General features: G+C 41.0%; 1 protein-coding gene across 2 annotated transcripts in view; it reads right to left on the reverse strand.

Annotated features, from left to right (window-relative positions):
• Positions 1 to 16,890, reverse strand: part of SHANK2 (SH3 and multiple ankyrin repeat domains 2) — a 363,557-nt gene that overhangs the window by 58,941 nt on the left and 287,726 nt on the right. The window lies entirely within an intron of this gene.

Raw genomic sequence — 16,890 nt, forward strand, 5'->3', positions numbered from 1 at the left:
AAAATATTGACAGACAGCAAAACCTCAGAAAGCTTGATTCTATGTTAAATCTTCTGGAATGTGAATTAAGTGTAAAGCAAGCAAGGAAAGATCAGAAAATGAACTTAGGGAGTACATACAACAAAGGAAGAACAGAACGGGATGCTGCTGCCATACACCAAAGGGCTGAAATGCTAGGTGCTTCCAAAAGCAAGGAAGAGAAGCTTGGATTTAAAGACCAAATACTATGCAAATCCCTTACAATTTAAAATAAATTGCTTTGTAACTAAATGTTGTAGAATGGAATTTGAATGTCAACCAAGTTCTTAGGCAAAGGTTTATAACTTAGAGGCACCGTGGAAAGAGCCAATATATCCCACAAAGTTGTAATTGTCAAAAGTTGTGCCTAGGTGACTTGTATACTACCCTTGAAAATGAGATGGGTGCCTTCAGTGAGACTTAGGAGCTCAAATTCCAGAAGTACTAGCAACCTTCATCCCACTGCAAGGGAGATATAACCACCGAAGATGCGGGGATGTCTCCTGTGAACACTTGACGTGCCAAATCTTAATCCTAAATCATCACCATCAGTGAAGGACCAGGCAAACACTCGCTCCTGACAGCAATACAGATGGCACGTTCCGCACTGCCACCCGGCCGCCTTCCTGAGCGCTGAACTCCCTGCTGGGCTACTAAATCCTGTTTGGCCAGCACCTGCAAGGGCACTCCTGCCAGAGCCGCTGAAGGACTAGGGAACCAGCATGGGCCAAGGACCATTTCCAGGAGACACGACGGATGCAGCTGCCTTGCTCTGGAGGCTGATTCTAATTGTATCGTTCCTGCATTGTTCCATGCCAGCGGCCACTCATGCCAGAAAAGTTTTAATACTTTAATTTACTAGTGTGTGTGAATTTTACGTGCTAGAGATCTATCTGGGAAGTAATCCCGCTAGTAGTTACCAGTTTCATTTCAGAGCTAGCAATAACAATTTCTTTAATGGCACGTTGCTCACATGGCTTTGTAGCGTGATACACTCACATGGAGACAGAATGGTGAAAAAGTGGCACACTCACATGTCTAATGTATAAATTTCAGATTATTTTAAGGTTGTAATTGATTCTTTTTGAATGCCATCTTTTTTTACCCCAGCCTCTTAGCTCTTTGCTTAATTGCCCAAATTGCAATAGCATCACAACTGATTTCTGTCCAAATACCTTGACTTAAATCAGTGCTGTCCCAGTTACTGACATCGGCAAGCCAGTTTGGCAGTGGTAGAGGGACAATTTCAGTGTACCCTAACACTCTTTCAATTGATTTCCAGGTAGTTTTTTCAGACTACAAGGAAGACAGCCATGAAAGACATGATTTAGACCCCAAAGTCTGACTATGGTAACATGAAAGCTTCAGTTCTAGGAAACTTGCTGTAAAAAGTAACCTTAACACGCACCACTCATTCTAATGTGCGCCCCAAATCCTGCACAGGCAGCACTGACGGAATTGCCCCGATACTAGGCAGAACATCTTCTGCCACTGGGTTTCATTGCTGCATGTTTCTCAGTCTTCATAGCTTCCTCCCGCAGAATGCAAGGAATTCCTGATCCATAACCAAAGCTCCTGAGAGCTTCTGAAATTAAAAATATTTTTAGACATTCTAAATGTATGCTGTCTGAAACAGTTAAGTGATCAATTGTTAATAATCCATAGCTTCTTTCACACACATATATAATATATGCTTATCAGTTAGAATGTATTTCTTACTGAAGCAGCACAATTTTGTCCAGAGCAATGAAGAAAAATGTAGGTGTGCATTTGACAACATATAGATTTACTAGAAATAACTCCGTTAATGGGCATGGGAACACTAAAAACTGCAGTGTTTAGAGGCAGCAGTTTAAAAACAAATAAATAAATGACTCAGATAAAAATGTGCCATTAATTAATCCTTAATGTTTTCTAAGTGGGGAAAGGCAGCTATAATCTGATACAACCTTTGCTTACTCCATCAAACGGCTAATCTTGGCAAGAGCTACATAAAGATAACAGAAAAGGACAATGGACCAGGAAAATAATTCAGTTTCCTCAACCACATATTGACTCCAGTTTCAGCGTTGTCTCAACAGAAAGCTTTAAAGCAATTTTGCTCACGTTTATACGGTGGTTCTTGCTCAGAAGGAAAGAGTTGGAAATGTCAAGCTCCTGGAGAGACTGAATCTCATTAATTCAGAAATTGTCGTTACCCAAATCTGGAAAATCTAAGTTGTAGAATTCACTGGGTTTGTTCATCAAGGTCAGGGCAAATATTTAGCGTTTCCTGAATTTTTGTGCTATCCCTATGGGATTGAAGGCTGTCTCTTTGGGAACCCCTGCAACCCCTATTTAATGTGGTAACGCTCCTGTGCATCCTGCCCGCGTACTGTTCTGTGCACACTGAATGTTGATATTCCTCTCCTTTTGATATTAAGACACTGGAGGGCACTTCTTCCTTTATCTCATTACAATTTATTCCGAGGACAACTTTAGGACACAGAGAGAGGCTGATTCCCAAGGTGTGAGAGAGAATACTGCATGAGAAACACCTGAGCCAGCACTGAGCAATCTGGCATACCCCGGTGCTGCAGCGTGACACCACGCAGAGACAGGAGCCTGAATCCTGAAAGAAATGCAGTCGTATCAGCATGGTGTGCCCTCAGGCTAATTAGCACCGCATCATCACGTTTTTGTCACTTCTGGTTTTGGAGCTGTTACGTTCGGTGCCAGCTCAAGGCTCCTTCTACCACGGGCCACGCGCGGTGTTAACATGTGCACCCACACGGGTAACATTAAATATACAGGGACAATGGTTGGGGACGACATATGGAGGTTGCTGTTGAAGGGGCTAAGTGTGGGTTTCAAAATTTAATCAAAATCAGTATGATTTTATACACCAATGACTACAGTATTCTCAGAACTTAAGGCATTATTTAGCTAAGGCATCCAGTAGTCATCCCTCAGCAGCTTAAAGACACAGATAAATGTGACTACGTGACTTGCTCAGAGTTCCGACTCTGCAGCAAGATGAAGGGTTAACCCTGCCATTTTGTGACCAGATTCTTCCTTGACTTTTGAGAAGAATATTTATACTACCAATATTTTAAAGAGTCTGGACACGGACTCCTCACCACTCCTTGCACCTCAAACTGCTCAGAGAGAAAGCTACCAAAACCAGCTCTCGCTCTTTCCCAGCACACTCACATTTTCCGAAATGAAGTCAACGATATTAGACATGTAGTTCCTAGTCATTAATGGGATAAAATTACTTTTTCCCCCCATGCCATCTGCACTTTAAAGTTAAAAGAGACTTTAAGTAAGACTGTAAATCTGGAAAAAGACAACCCAGACCAGGCTTTAATTTAGCCAGCAAATGCATACTTAGCTGTTTTCTGGTACCTAAACAGTGAATATTTTTTTTCCTACAATAAACTGTAATACAGATGGACCATTATAATGTCATTTTACCTGCATTGTATCTACTTCATCTTAGCTTAGAATTTTTCTTTCTCAGTGTTCTTTAGACTGTTACAATATTTTAGACATACGTCCTTGCTAAGTGTCAAGTTTCTGCATGAAAACCTAAGATTTTCAATTTATTTGCTTCTTACATTGCTCATTATTTTTTTCTTTGTTAAGTGGTATGACTGTGTCAGGTCTACAGCACATACAGTCAGTTCCTCATACTGGCATTAGCATATAACTTTTAAGAAGTCACACTTGGATTATGGAGTAATCCTTTACTGCAACAACGACAAAAAAACCCACAAAACATTCTAAAGGCCAGGGATTTCCAATCATTCTTAAAGGTGACTTTCAGGCTGAGAGGGGACTGTAGGGAGGAAGAGACCGATGAGATGTCTTAACGAGCTTAGGTACTGCGTTCATAAAAGAAAGATCTAGAATAAATACTTTCCTAGCTAGCTTTATTTTCAAAGAGAAAAGAAGAGAGCATATTGCAGGGTATTGAGAAGTCTCAGAAATTGAGGGTACCTGAGAAAATAGCAAAAACTCTTTGGAAAGTTGTCCTGTGTCTATGGAACAAACAGAACTTCCACATGCTGGAAGTTGTGCGGATGCAAGAGCTCGAAAAACAGACATTCAGTCACTTTGGTTGTAGATCAAAGACCTAGAAAACAGGATACACCCTCCTCAAAGCATCAGATTCTCAATTTACCTTCTAATATGTTTCTGACATTGCTCCAAAATAAATAATTATTATCACAGAATCACAGAATGGTTTGGGTTGGAAGGGACCTTTAATGATCACCTAGTCCACTCCCTGCCATGGGCACGGACATCTTTCACTAGGTCGGGTTCCTTCCCATAAACCCAGACCACTCCCTTAGGATAGAGGTAAATGTATGTCCTTGTTACATATCAAATAAAGCGAACATGTTGAAACTGTAGAAACCAAGCCAAGATTAGAATTGTATCATTATGTATTTGCACCAAGATTAAACTGATACTAGCTCTGAAATAGGCAGGGTCTTGGGGTTAGCTGCTATTGAAACTTCTCTCTTTCAAAACCTGAGGAATGCCTAAGAGTAGGGTAACTTTTTCTGGTTACTTTTAGCTTAAGGTTTTGCATCATGACATTATAAGTGCAACGTTATTAGTTACAAATCAATCAACTAAAATGTTACCCTATTTTCATAATGTGACTCCTGCTATGCATGGGACACATATTCTTGTTTGATAACAAACTGAGCGAGTCTGCTTGAATTCTGAGCCTAAGAGTACTTCATTAAAGCCTGATTCTGGTGCCATTAAAGTCTGTTGCCGTCGAGGATGGCTCAGTTCTCTGCACTGCAGTAAGGGACTTCACAAATTCTAGATCCGTCTTACCAGGCAGGACTATTGCGAATACAAAACATTTTCCACCATCTTTATCCCACTTACTTCAGTAACATCAACTAAATAATCAGGGAAACAGGAATGAAGAGAGAATTAGGACCAAGCTTTGTCCTCTAAACACAAAGATTGTCATAACACCGAGGAGTTAAGCCACCAGCTAACAAAGCATAACTGATAAGTAGGACAGAGTCTGTTGTCTTCAGCCAGAAAGATACATTCCCAAACAAGAGGGTGAAATGGAAAATTTTTAAAAGCCAAAAATAGAACGGAAGAATGGATTGTGGGTTGTGATAAAAAAATGAAGGTTAGTTTCCTCGATCTGGAAAAGATGAAGCAATCTTTCACTTTTCAAACCAGTAGGGGGAAAACAAAGTATTTTACTTTTTTGTTTCTTGCTTTGCCTTCTAAACAGGAAATGCAGATGTATAATTTTAATTTTTTTAGAAGTCTCATACATGGCGTTCATCACAGCTCCAACAGAAATGTCAGCAAAGTCCTATTAAACCCTTCCGTCAGGAAATCACAATTACCAGCTGAGCCCTTGCTTTTTGTTTCCACTGGAAGAATTATCAACGTTTTGGCTTGACGCAATTCTGCTACTTCTACTCTTTTCCTCTTCATGCTTTTTCACATGAGTACCGCCTGTTTGCAAAGCTACATGGGCAACCTCTCACTTAGAGTACTGGGCTGCTCGTTTCTGAAGCACCTCCGAGCTGCCTCCCTATCCAGCATTCCCTCCGTCGGCCCTCAGGTTAATAAAGAACACCCTCAACCATGTGTAACCAAATTTATTTCTTTTTTTGTCTCAGTTATGGCTTATCCCATAATTTATCAAGAAGAGATGAAGAATTTCATTTGACATAACTTTAGCCCGTCTGAAAGGTTGTAGGAGATCTAATGTGGCCGAAAGCTATGATTTAATGCAGTAAGATGACAACTAGTAAAAAGCAGCAAACGACAAAAACCTCACTGAACATTATTTAGTTTTCACTTTAGATGCTCTATTAGTTAAAAGCTTCCTAGATAATACTTAGTCAAAGAAACAACAAATGGTGGTTACTTATTTCCTTTCCCATTACTGTGCAGCAAGACACAGATTTAAAACACAAAGAAAAAGCTCCCGCTTTGAGGTTTTGCCAGTATTTTCATTAGTGGCCAAAGTCAGTGAACTGTACTTTGTCTTTTCTTTTATGTAAGAATAAGGATGAGTCATGCGAGACTAAAATAAACACCTTTTCAGAGGCAGTCTTGCTAATAATAGCTGCTACGTCTTTACAGTCTTCCCCACTTGGAACTATTCTATTACTAAAACAGTAGTACGGACCACAGTACACTCACAGCTGAATCTTACCTTGGCTGATTTTACCTTAGTGATTTGTTTCCATGTTGATATCAAAACTGATAATTCACACTAGACAGCGGGGCAGAACAATTTTAGAAATGTGCTATCACAGAAACATTTATACATCCATTAATCCTGCACGACAGTGATACCGAAAGGACGCTAGATTTCTGACTGCAACACTAACCTAGAAAACAGGAATAGTACCTATTCCTGAAGCAGAAATCATGTCTGTGACCTGTTCTATTCAAAGAGAGGATATTTTCAACATATGCATCCCATAATAAACACATTAATTATATTTCGACACTCGGAGAAAACTATTAAACCATTAAACGTCTTTCACGTGTCACTGGGTAAGAATGAGTAAAACCATCTCTGATGTTTTTGATACAGCAAATTCAAATATTAGATATATGTAGCGTGCAGAATCCTGCACAGGTAACGTTACCTAAGGATAAAACCTTTCAGGGCTCAGCAAAGCTCAATAACCAGAATGAAAAGGAAAACTTCCCTGAGTTACAACTGGACCATGAAAAACCATTCATGCTTATCCCAGCAGACAAGCTCTTCCTGCTTGAACTTGCATCCGACAACTGTACTGGATTTATGTTTCTCTGGATTTATACAGGTAGGTTTCAGATGCTGTCAAGCCTCTCCATCCTCTCCATAACAGCAAATACCTCCTGTTCCTTCGTCTTAGCAGTTAAGACCACCATTGACTTGACAGATCTCAGCGCTCATCCTCAAGCCAGCCTTTCCATTATCCGATCAAGAATCAATCACTTTTTTGGGGTTTGATCAGCGTTCTGTACAGTGAAGTCTTATCCTAATTAGAACCTACCTCTGCATTAGAACTGTTTTATTTAAAATTAGTCAGAGTGATAATATTTTTAAAACACATTTTATTGTTGCTCAGGGGGGAAACCCATTTTGTAGAAAAACAAGAAAATGCCCTGCAGGTTCAGCACAACTGATCTTTCGTTACAAGCCTCAAACAGGATTGCTGTCAGGTCACTGGATTTTGTCCTTCAAAACTGACAACCAAGACTGGCTGTTATTAGAAAAACATTGTCAATGGCTTCCTCTAAGATTTAAAAACCCCACTTAGTTTTTCATCTCCTCTGTGGAGATCTTTTAATTATGCAGCCAAACTTGGAAAAGCGAAGCAACAGATTCCTTCACGGCTCTCGTAGTCCCTATCGTATCGTAAGCATATGCCATTTGTGTGCTATCAGAGACACCAAAATAATTTGATCTTGTGTCTTGTGCATTTCTGAATTATTTCTGGCAAGGAGAAGCATTGAGACTAGAAAATGAATGGTCCTGGCAGCAAGAGCACTTTCTTCTTAGCCTTTAAAAAATATGTAAAAATACATACATACACATGAAGTTTTTTTAATATATCTATATGAAAACTTGGAATACTTTCCAACCACACTCATTGTGTTGCAGAAGCAACAACCACAGCCTAGGAAGTCTCAGGCGTATTGTTTTCATGCAGCGTGCCTTGTCCGTACAGATGCAGTAGACCTCAGATTTCTGATCATGCAGTGAAAGCAGGGAGGCTGCGCACACCTTTCAGTAGCAGAAGAATTGTGCATCCCACATACCTGCAAAGCTTGGTTTATATCTTTACATCTATCTTTCTGTTGTTTCACAGAAACTTAAACATGGTTGTCAAATTCAAATTCAGTTTAAGCATAGCTGACAAATTCTCCCTCGGTTTTAACATACTGTGTTGTACAAGTTTCTTCTAAAACAGTCATCCACTCAGTGAATTAGAAAAGATGACTTGGCATATTTTTCCTCACAAAGCAAAAGCAAAATATTTCAGTAGATTAGAAGAGTGAAAGGAGAATTTCCTTACTAAATAAAAGGACCCAGCAACAGTGTCTGCTATAAACTTCCAGAATCTCCTCCGCATCAGCATCCGAGAAGGAAGACAGCTGCTGGAGTATTCATATTAGATGCTGATTTGAAATATTCTCCTAAGTTAATGAACTAAGTCAATGAAGTAAGTTAATAGGCTGTTAGAAACTTTCTCACAATTTAAACTTGAAGCAGAATGAACGATGAAGATCAGCATGGCTATATTCCAGTAGACCACCAACAGGTCTACTGTTAGGGAGGTCTACAGGTCTACTGGCAGAAGGGACCTGCATGGCAGAGAGGAGTAGAGATGGTCTTCCTGTCTCTGCCTTCCCAAAAGCCTCTCCCAACACGGCATGCGTTTTACACAGAATATCCCAGATGGATGCTTAAAGGGTTCATTAATTGCCCAAACCCAGATTTCTGAGTATCTGTGCAACTCAGACTTCTGTAAAATAGGACGGGAGAAGTAAGAGGCAGAAAAAGTTGGGGGAAAGGGAGTTAATTCAAGATGTGTGTGCAGGGATGCTAATAAACATCAGGAGTCAGCAACAGCTCCGAATGCCTTCCTTCAGATCAAACACTCAAGAATTGACTAATTTAATTGAAATAATTATCAGTACACAAATTGAGTTTTAAATACAGCTGCTCGTCTGTGACATCAGGCACAACTTTGTAGTTTTGGTTTTGCTAAGAACTGCAGATTGTATTAGTCATAACATTAGTTACGATGATCCTTAACCTTTAAAGGAGCAAATACGTGGCCCACTAACATTTTCGGAGGAAAACCTTCATAACGCTCTAACAGCCAGAACAATCCATCAGTGCCTCTCATCTTTACATTCTTTGCTTTATTCTTTTGTTCTGCCTGTCTGCTTTGACAACCTGCGCACTCTTCTACTGCCAAGACACGAGTAATCACAGGAGCATCAATCACAGGGTGGTAACGATACGTTTTAGAATGTTAACTCAGGTGGTTTTGGTTTAGATTAACAAAAAAACAAACCACAAAGCTCCAGAAGAATGTGCAATAATAAAATATGGCCCTTCCTAACTGCAGTAGCAAGAGAAAAATAGCTAATATGAACAAAATTCTCAGCTGTTTAGTGCGTATATAATCCCCTCCCCTTTCTTTGCTAGACAGAGCACAGTTCAACTAACCAAACCTACAGGGTCACTTGGGAAGGTTCCTAAGAGTTTTGTGTCTGTCACTGAAAGCTGTTTGTAAAGCAACAAACTTTCTCTCTGCAGAGGGTAAGGTGAGTTAAAGGGTGTGACACCACCAGGCCGAACTCTACCTCTACCGGCAGCTTATACAGAAACTGCCAGAGACTGTGCTAGTCCTTCTCCCACAAGCAGACTATAAACAGATGAAATATGAGAGAAACATGCAGTCTGCTTTCTAAGTACTAGGAACACACATGCAGAAATCGTTTGGCTGGTAAAGAGCAGTGCAAGGTCTGGTGTTACCCCCGAACCGTTCCTCAGTAACATGTACAAACATCTACGGTTTTACTCTAGGACTGAGACGGACAGAAATGGAAGCATGATTTACTGTATTTATGCCAGATTAGCTGTGCTGAGTTTGGCTGGGAGAGAGTTCACTTTCTTCACAGTAGCCGGTACGGGGACGCGTTTTGGATTTGTGCTGGAAGCCGTGTTGACAACACAGGGGTGTCTCCGTCCCTGCTGAGCAGGGCTTGCGCAGAGCCAAGGGCTGCTCTGCCCCTCACCCCACCCCACCGGCGAGGGGCTGGGGGGGCACGAGGAGCTAGGGGGGACACGGCTGGGACAGTGACCCCAGCTGACCCCAGGGATGTCCCACACCACGTGGGGTCATGCTCAGCACATAGAGCTGGGGGGAGGAGGAGGAAGGGGGGGACGTTGGGAGCGATGGCGTTTGCCTTCCCAAGTCACCGTTAGGCGTGATGGAGCCCTGCTCTCCTGGGGATGGCTGAGCCCCCGCCTGCCCGTGGGGAGGAGGGGATGGATTCCCTGGGTTGCTTTGCTTGTGCGTGGCTTCTGCTTTACCTGTTAAACTGTCTTTATCTTGGCCCATGAGTTTTCTCTCTCTTACCCTTCTGATTCTCTCCCCCGTCCCTCCAGGGGCCTTGAGCGAGAGGCTGCGTGGGGCTGAGCTGCCAGCTGGGGTTAAACTATGACACTAGCAAATGGAAATGTACAGGTTCTATTTTTCAGGTTATTTTACTGATTAATATTCATTTGCTCACTCCCTATGTATTGGGTCAGATTAAGACTGTATATACAATCTTATGAACTTCAGCTGATGCAGAGCACAGTTCACTCAATTCACGGCAAAGTGGGAAGAAGTAGTATGCAAATCTCAGGTGTCACAATATAGTGACAAAAAAAATCAGATCTTTTTTTTTCGGGTTAAAAATTAGAACACTTTGAAATGAGAGATGAATGGGATCCTGGAAACACCTGCTTCAGGAAGTGTGATCAAATCCTACTCTATTTGAAGATGGAACTTGAGAAGATCACGATGCAAGTCATCCCACAGAGTAGCCTACCAAGATCTGGAAAATCTAGAAGAAATAAGCAGCATTTCTGCAGTAGAAAGTCGAGGGAAGACGTAGAGACAGTAGGATGGGGAGGATCCGGAAACGGCGAAAAGAAGAGACACGTGGAAACACTGGGACAAGAATGGAAGGAGGAAAGTAGAAGAGTTAGAGAAGAGAAAGGTGTGGAGGGCACTTCATGAAGGAGAGACAGACTCACGAGGAGAAAAGGAAAGCCTGTAATAGGCAGCGTGATCACCGAGGCCACACAGTACCCCAAAACAGTAAAGGCTTCATGATGCCACCTCAGCGTCCTGCTGCAGAGCAAAACATTAACTAAAGACAACACTTGCACAGGCTTAAAGGAAAAATTTGCCAGAGATAGAAAAATGTTTTGCAATTGTATTAACCTCTCTTCTGGGAATCTCTGTCGTTCTTTAATATAGCATCACCCAGTAACAACAGGTAAAAAGACACCTCTGCGTGCCATAAAAGCAGTGCTCATAAAGCTAAGAGCTTCCACTGCTGCACGTCGTCACATGAAGCACAGAAGAACCTACGGTCTTTCTCATGCAAATTAATTGAGTGTTGCGCTTTAGATAAAACATGCTAAAACCCAAATTCTTTGGAACACACATAAAAATGTGATTGGTAGGTAGCAGAAAAAGAGAGTAAAATTTGTAATGTAGATTTATGCCTCCTTCTATTGCCATTTAAGATTTCACTGATGCTATTTTAACCTCTTTTCCAGCTCTTTTCTGTAAGAACAGGGGGAAGTCAAGTGAATAACATGTAAAGGAATAGTAAAAGTCTTATGCCTCTCTGAGAACAAAAAACAAGCTGTAGAAATAGATACAGTTTCTGTTCTCAGCAATGATTTTTTTTTACTAGAAGTTTCCTCAGTTATACCCCTTTTTCTCCACAGTCTCTATAACTGATAAACTGAAGCAGGCAGCTTCCATCACTAAAACATACCTAAATTCCTTTAAGGTTTTTTTTTCCATACCACTGACCCAATAATAAAAGGCTCTGACATTTTATAGTGGCCTTTGAGGAAGGCACAGATCACCTACAATCAATTTTTAACATCCATCTCCGCAGCATCAAGACAATTACTATCCATATTAGAAGCCTTTGCAGCTGAAGAACTATTAGAATACATGCCACCCATAAAAAATAATTAAAAAATCACCCGTTGAAGTATCTGTTTGGAATTTTGTTAGTCTGTGGCTCTGAAAGATGAAAAGAACACTCGTTCCAGAAGTGGCATCTCTCAGCTTTCAATGTAATGTCACATGTATATTATTATCTGGGTGCTAATACCAGAATACCGGTTTCAGAGAGGCCAGGATAGTGAGGGATGCACCTTGGACCAGGTGCAGTCCTGGTACGTACTTGGGCAACCACCTCATGTGTAAGCCTGAGCTGCCGTACCCTCAGCTACCTATTCCATGGTCTTAATGGAACCTCACCGAGTGTCTGTGTGTGGACACATACGTACATACACCAATGAATATATATATACACACGCAAGTACACCAGCTGCCAGCAGCATGATCAGCTGCAGCAGATATAGCTCAGCTGCTAATTCAAGAGACATGACAAGGGGCTACAAAGACACCCCCTTGACTGACTTGATACGTGACAAAATAGAGCACGATACTCTTTGCTGTACCGACGAGTCCTGATCGTCCGCACTTTGGAAAACCATGCACGCTTCAAACTCTATCGGAATGGATGAAGAAACCACGGTGGTGAGTAGGTCACTACTATGTTTGTGTGGATTTGCTTTCTGTGGCTCTGAAGAGAATTCAAAGGTAACTGCAGAATTGATTATACTGGTCCAGTGACAACAGGACAGGTTGCACGGTTCCAGTCAGAGGACGGCGGCAGCTCCTTGCGCAGCTGCAGCTGGCGAAGGGCACCGCGCCGCTGCTGATGTACGGCGCTGCTGAGGTAGCTGAGGATCCAGAGGATGTATTAGCATTTCGTATCTACAGACTTGGCTTGTACTTCTTATCCTGCGTCACGTGTAATCGTCTTATCGCAACCTTTAGCTATTTCTGACCTAATTTCAATTTGTCATCTTCTCTGCCCTGATAAAGTAAATGATGGTACTCCTTTCATCTGAAGTGTTGAGATAACTTAATGAATAATTAGGCGATCATGTCATCCCTATGTTCCTTCTGCCTGTGTCATTTCACCTATGTTTACGGACCCTGTGATCTGACTTTTCCTCTAAATGTGGCCCCCGCTTTTGTTTGAAAAAAACTAGAAATTTTCTGCAAAATGTTGAAAATTCGTTAAAGTTATTTCTTAGAGGGTTTTCAGTTCCCCACACTTAGAGGTTGAAGTGGCTACAGGGGATATAAAAGGCATTATTGATTCTGAATTTCAATAATCTGCATATTTTTGAAAATCTGGCCCGGAAGATATGTATCATCTGGCCTTCCTGTACGTTGTGGGAATAAAACCCAAGTTACTTCTCAATACAGAAAAGGAAGCAGGAGAGCAGAGGTACTGCGACGTCTACCTAAAGGAGTAATGAAAAGCTTTTAGGGGCAAAGCCTGCCCAGCATATTCACATCATTATGCCCTAAACAAAACTAAAATCAGTTAATCCAATTAATGAATGAAAGTACAGCAGTTTCTGTGCATTAACGTGAGCAGTTGTATAGCAATACAGATTGTCTAAAAGTGTAAGAGACTCATCTGCTTTGGAATGCTATCCTGTTAAGAGGAAACATGAATAAGAAAATAAGTCACTGTTTAAGTGTGGCTGTGAGCAAATGCTATTGCTGTAAGGCAGAGCGTGGGTGGAGACGCTGGAATCTCTTTGGGATCAACTGCTGCGCTATCACATCTAGAACTAACACTGTCGAAGCAAGTCCACAAATTATAAAATCACATTTATTTGTTTCTAACCCTGTTTCTTCAATAGTGTTTGTTTCCCACTAGATAGCATGTTTGTTTCTATTAAACCACTCTAATAAGAAATGAATAACAGCAGCTACAGCAAAGCACGTAGCATCCATTCGGCTCGCTAAACTTTCACCACAAGAAAGTGAAGGTGTCATTTACAAAAGATTAATAGATAAAAGAAGACTGACTGAAGTCCCTGTGGTATTACTTAGTAACTGAAATAAATTTCACCTTTGTTTCATCTTCTTTCAGATTATTACTTTATCTGCTTCACAGATAATTCTCCATTTACCAAGCAACAGAATTTTGAGAGGGATACTGAAGATCAACATTATAAAACCTGTGCCTTGGCCCATAATAGCTTTGATTTTTCAGAAGGCATGAGCAACTCCAGACTTTCAGGGAAATCCAAGAAATGTTCACGTGAGAACTTTTTTGACAGGAGGCAAGTTAATCTGTCTAAATGACTAATGACAGGCGCCTGCATTTGCAAATGTGATCTCAAAAATCTGCTAGCTTAGCAGTAAGTTCAACATTCAGAACAGGAAGTTGATTACTATTTTTATTATTTAAATAAAGGAAGCATCTGTTTCAAAGATAGATGTTGATACTGTTATGTGCTGGAAATGACAATATACACATGCATACATACCTGTGCGTGTAGAAACGCTTCTTCCCTAAAGAACTATCTCAAAATAGCAAAACTGAAGATTTGCTTTCTTCAAAATAGGTGAGAGGGGGAAGGAGAGGGAGGGAAGGAGAGGGAGGGAAGGAGAGGGAGGGAAGGAGAGGGGGGAAAGAGAGGGGGGAAAGAGAGGGAGGGAAGGAGAGGGAGGGAAGGAGAGGGGGGGAAGGAGAGGGGGGAAGGAGAGGGGGGGAAAGAGAGGGAGGGAAGGAGAGGGAGGGAAGGAGAGGGAGGGAAGGAGAGGGAGGGAAGGAGAGGAGGGAAGGAGAGGGAGGGAAGGAGAGGGAGGGAAGGAGAGGGAGGGAAGGAGAGGGGGGAAGGAGAGGGGGGAAAGAGAGGGAGGGAAGGACAGGGAGGGAAGGACAGGGAGGGAAGGACAGGGAGGGAAGGAGAGGCGGGAAAAGCCCCTTTAAACAGATCCAGAGGGATTATTTTATATCATGTATTTTAAGAGAGAAAATGAACAGTTCCTCTCTTTCCGGATGAGAGTTTCTGGGAAGTAATCTTTTCAGTAAATGTGAACTAAGACTGTTCTTTTGCATTACAGCTTTAAAAGCCACCAGTCTGTGTTTCAAGACAGCTAACAGGAAATATATCTCACTAATAGGAAATATGTCTTCTGCACAGAATGGCACGGTGAGCAGCAGCAGCAGCATCAGGCTGACAGACAAGAAACCGAACGGCACAAACCCAGACACTGCCTTCCTCCTTAAGGAGCGCTGCACGGCAAAACCTCATCTTCCTCAATTACTCATCTGTAAAGTGAGAAAGCACTTATTCCCCTGTTCAAGTGTTTTGGCATCTACTGTTGGAAAGGCAGAAGACCAAGATCATCTGCAAAAACACGTTTGTACAACGTGAAATCTAAAACCAGATCATCGGTAATAGTTGATTTTACTTCTGAAAAATTTTTGCTTACTATTAAGCTGTGGAAGGCAGCGATTTCTGCCCTGAACCGACACTTGGGACAGTAGAATTTTGCATAACTGGGAAGATAAATCAGAGTGCAAACAATGAGAAAAAAAGCAAGACGTACAGATGGTAGGAATATGATGGAAGGATCACGGTCAGAAACAAATCAGGAAAAAAGAATGGATTTATTGCACAGCTTCTTGCTGTATACTAAGTAAATAATTTATAATTAGTTTGAAATTATTACTAACTTAAGAATAAAATTGTAATGAAATGATAATCAAAAGATCTTTCGGCAGCTAATGAATTCTTAAAAATAAAAGCAACAAAATAAGCTAGTCTAGCTAGATTTACTTGACCTGGAGTAACTGAGTAATGCTGCATATCTTAAACTCTGCGGAAGGAATAAAAAATTGGAAGTTTCCTGTGATAATAAATAAAGTTAGAGATATTCTGTTGAATAAATTGACAGAAATACAAGTAACAGCAGGATTTGCACTAAAGGAGCCCTCTTGTACCAGTACAAAGAGTGAATTTTAAGCTCACTGACTACACAACAATTTCAACGTACACACCTGAATTATGATTCCCTTTCAAATACAAAAACTCACACGGATATCGATTTTATTTCAAAGAATTGAAATCGTTTGCCAAGCTCTATTTAAAGGGCTGGACTAGTACCGGCCTTCGTGACCCTGATATTGGCTCTTTTGAAATGAAAACCACACAGTATAGTAGGAATTGAAAATGCAAAAATGTGGCAGAAGGAAAGTAATCTTAAAATAGTGGTGCTTATTCCTCTATTATTTCTAACGGTTAGCCGACTGCAGGCTTTAGGATCACAGTAAGACATTGCATGTCCTGGCCCTTAATTACCATGGCAAAAATGGCACGGCGTTCGGCTGCTATGTCAACAGCATGTTATGTTGTCATCAGGAGCTGATCAATTCTTGTGAGCTCAAATTGGTTACCGCTCTTTCTTTAACCGATCTACAATTGATGAATGAAGGTGAGAAGTCATCAACAATAGCTAAAAATAATCTAACAGTAAAAACAAAAGCCAACCACTGACTTTTTTATCTTTACATTGTTGTAGGTATATGGAAAAGCAATGAATAAAGCCAGAATTTTTGTGTGTCAGTAACTAAAACGGTACGACCATAATTTGCCCACTACAGATAGCACTGCGTTCACTCTCAGCATGTTATCTGCTAGATGATGGTACTTCAGCAGAGGAAACAACCCAGCTGGAATACTTTGATCATGCATTTTAATTCCACACCCTCTTTTCCTTAGGCAGAAAATGTACGCTTTGCTTGCTCAAAATTTCTTCCATATCTATATACCTATATATTCATTAAAAAACCCAGTTTACCAATTCTTATATGATGTAATTACATGGAATTCATATGTATATATTATACGTGTTAGCATTCCAAGATGATGGTAGCAATATTTATTAATTATTCTCTTGCCAATCCTGTTAGCAGTCAGGAAGAAGTGAAAACTAATGCTGAAAACTTCTGGAAACTGGATGAATTGAGCCTTAAGCAACTACTTTATCCTCTGCAGAATCTTTTTGATTTTAAGTTAGAGCGAACAGATCAAGTAGAAAAACAGACAGGAAAATAGAGGGACTCATCTTTGTTACGACATGCTAAGCTTTGCTTCAGTAATGCTCAGAATCTGGGTCAGAAGGGAATAACATTGCAACTCCTCACTGTTTATCATTTTCCAGGAAGAGCTTTAGCGCCGGACAGGCCGAAGCAGCC

Source organism: Phalacrocorax aristotelis, chromosome 5 (genome assembly GCF_949628215.1).
Source record: "Phalacrocorax aristotelis chromosome 5, bGulAri2.1, whole genome shotgun sequence".
In the NCBI taxonomy this organism is placed as follows: domain Eukaryota; kingdom Metazoa; phylum Chordata; class Aves; order Suliformes; family Phalacrocoracidae; genus Phalacrocorax; species Phalacrocorax aristotelis.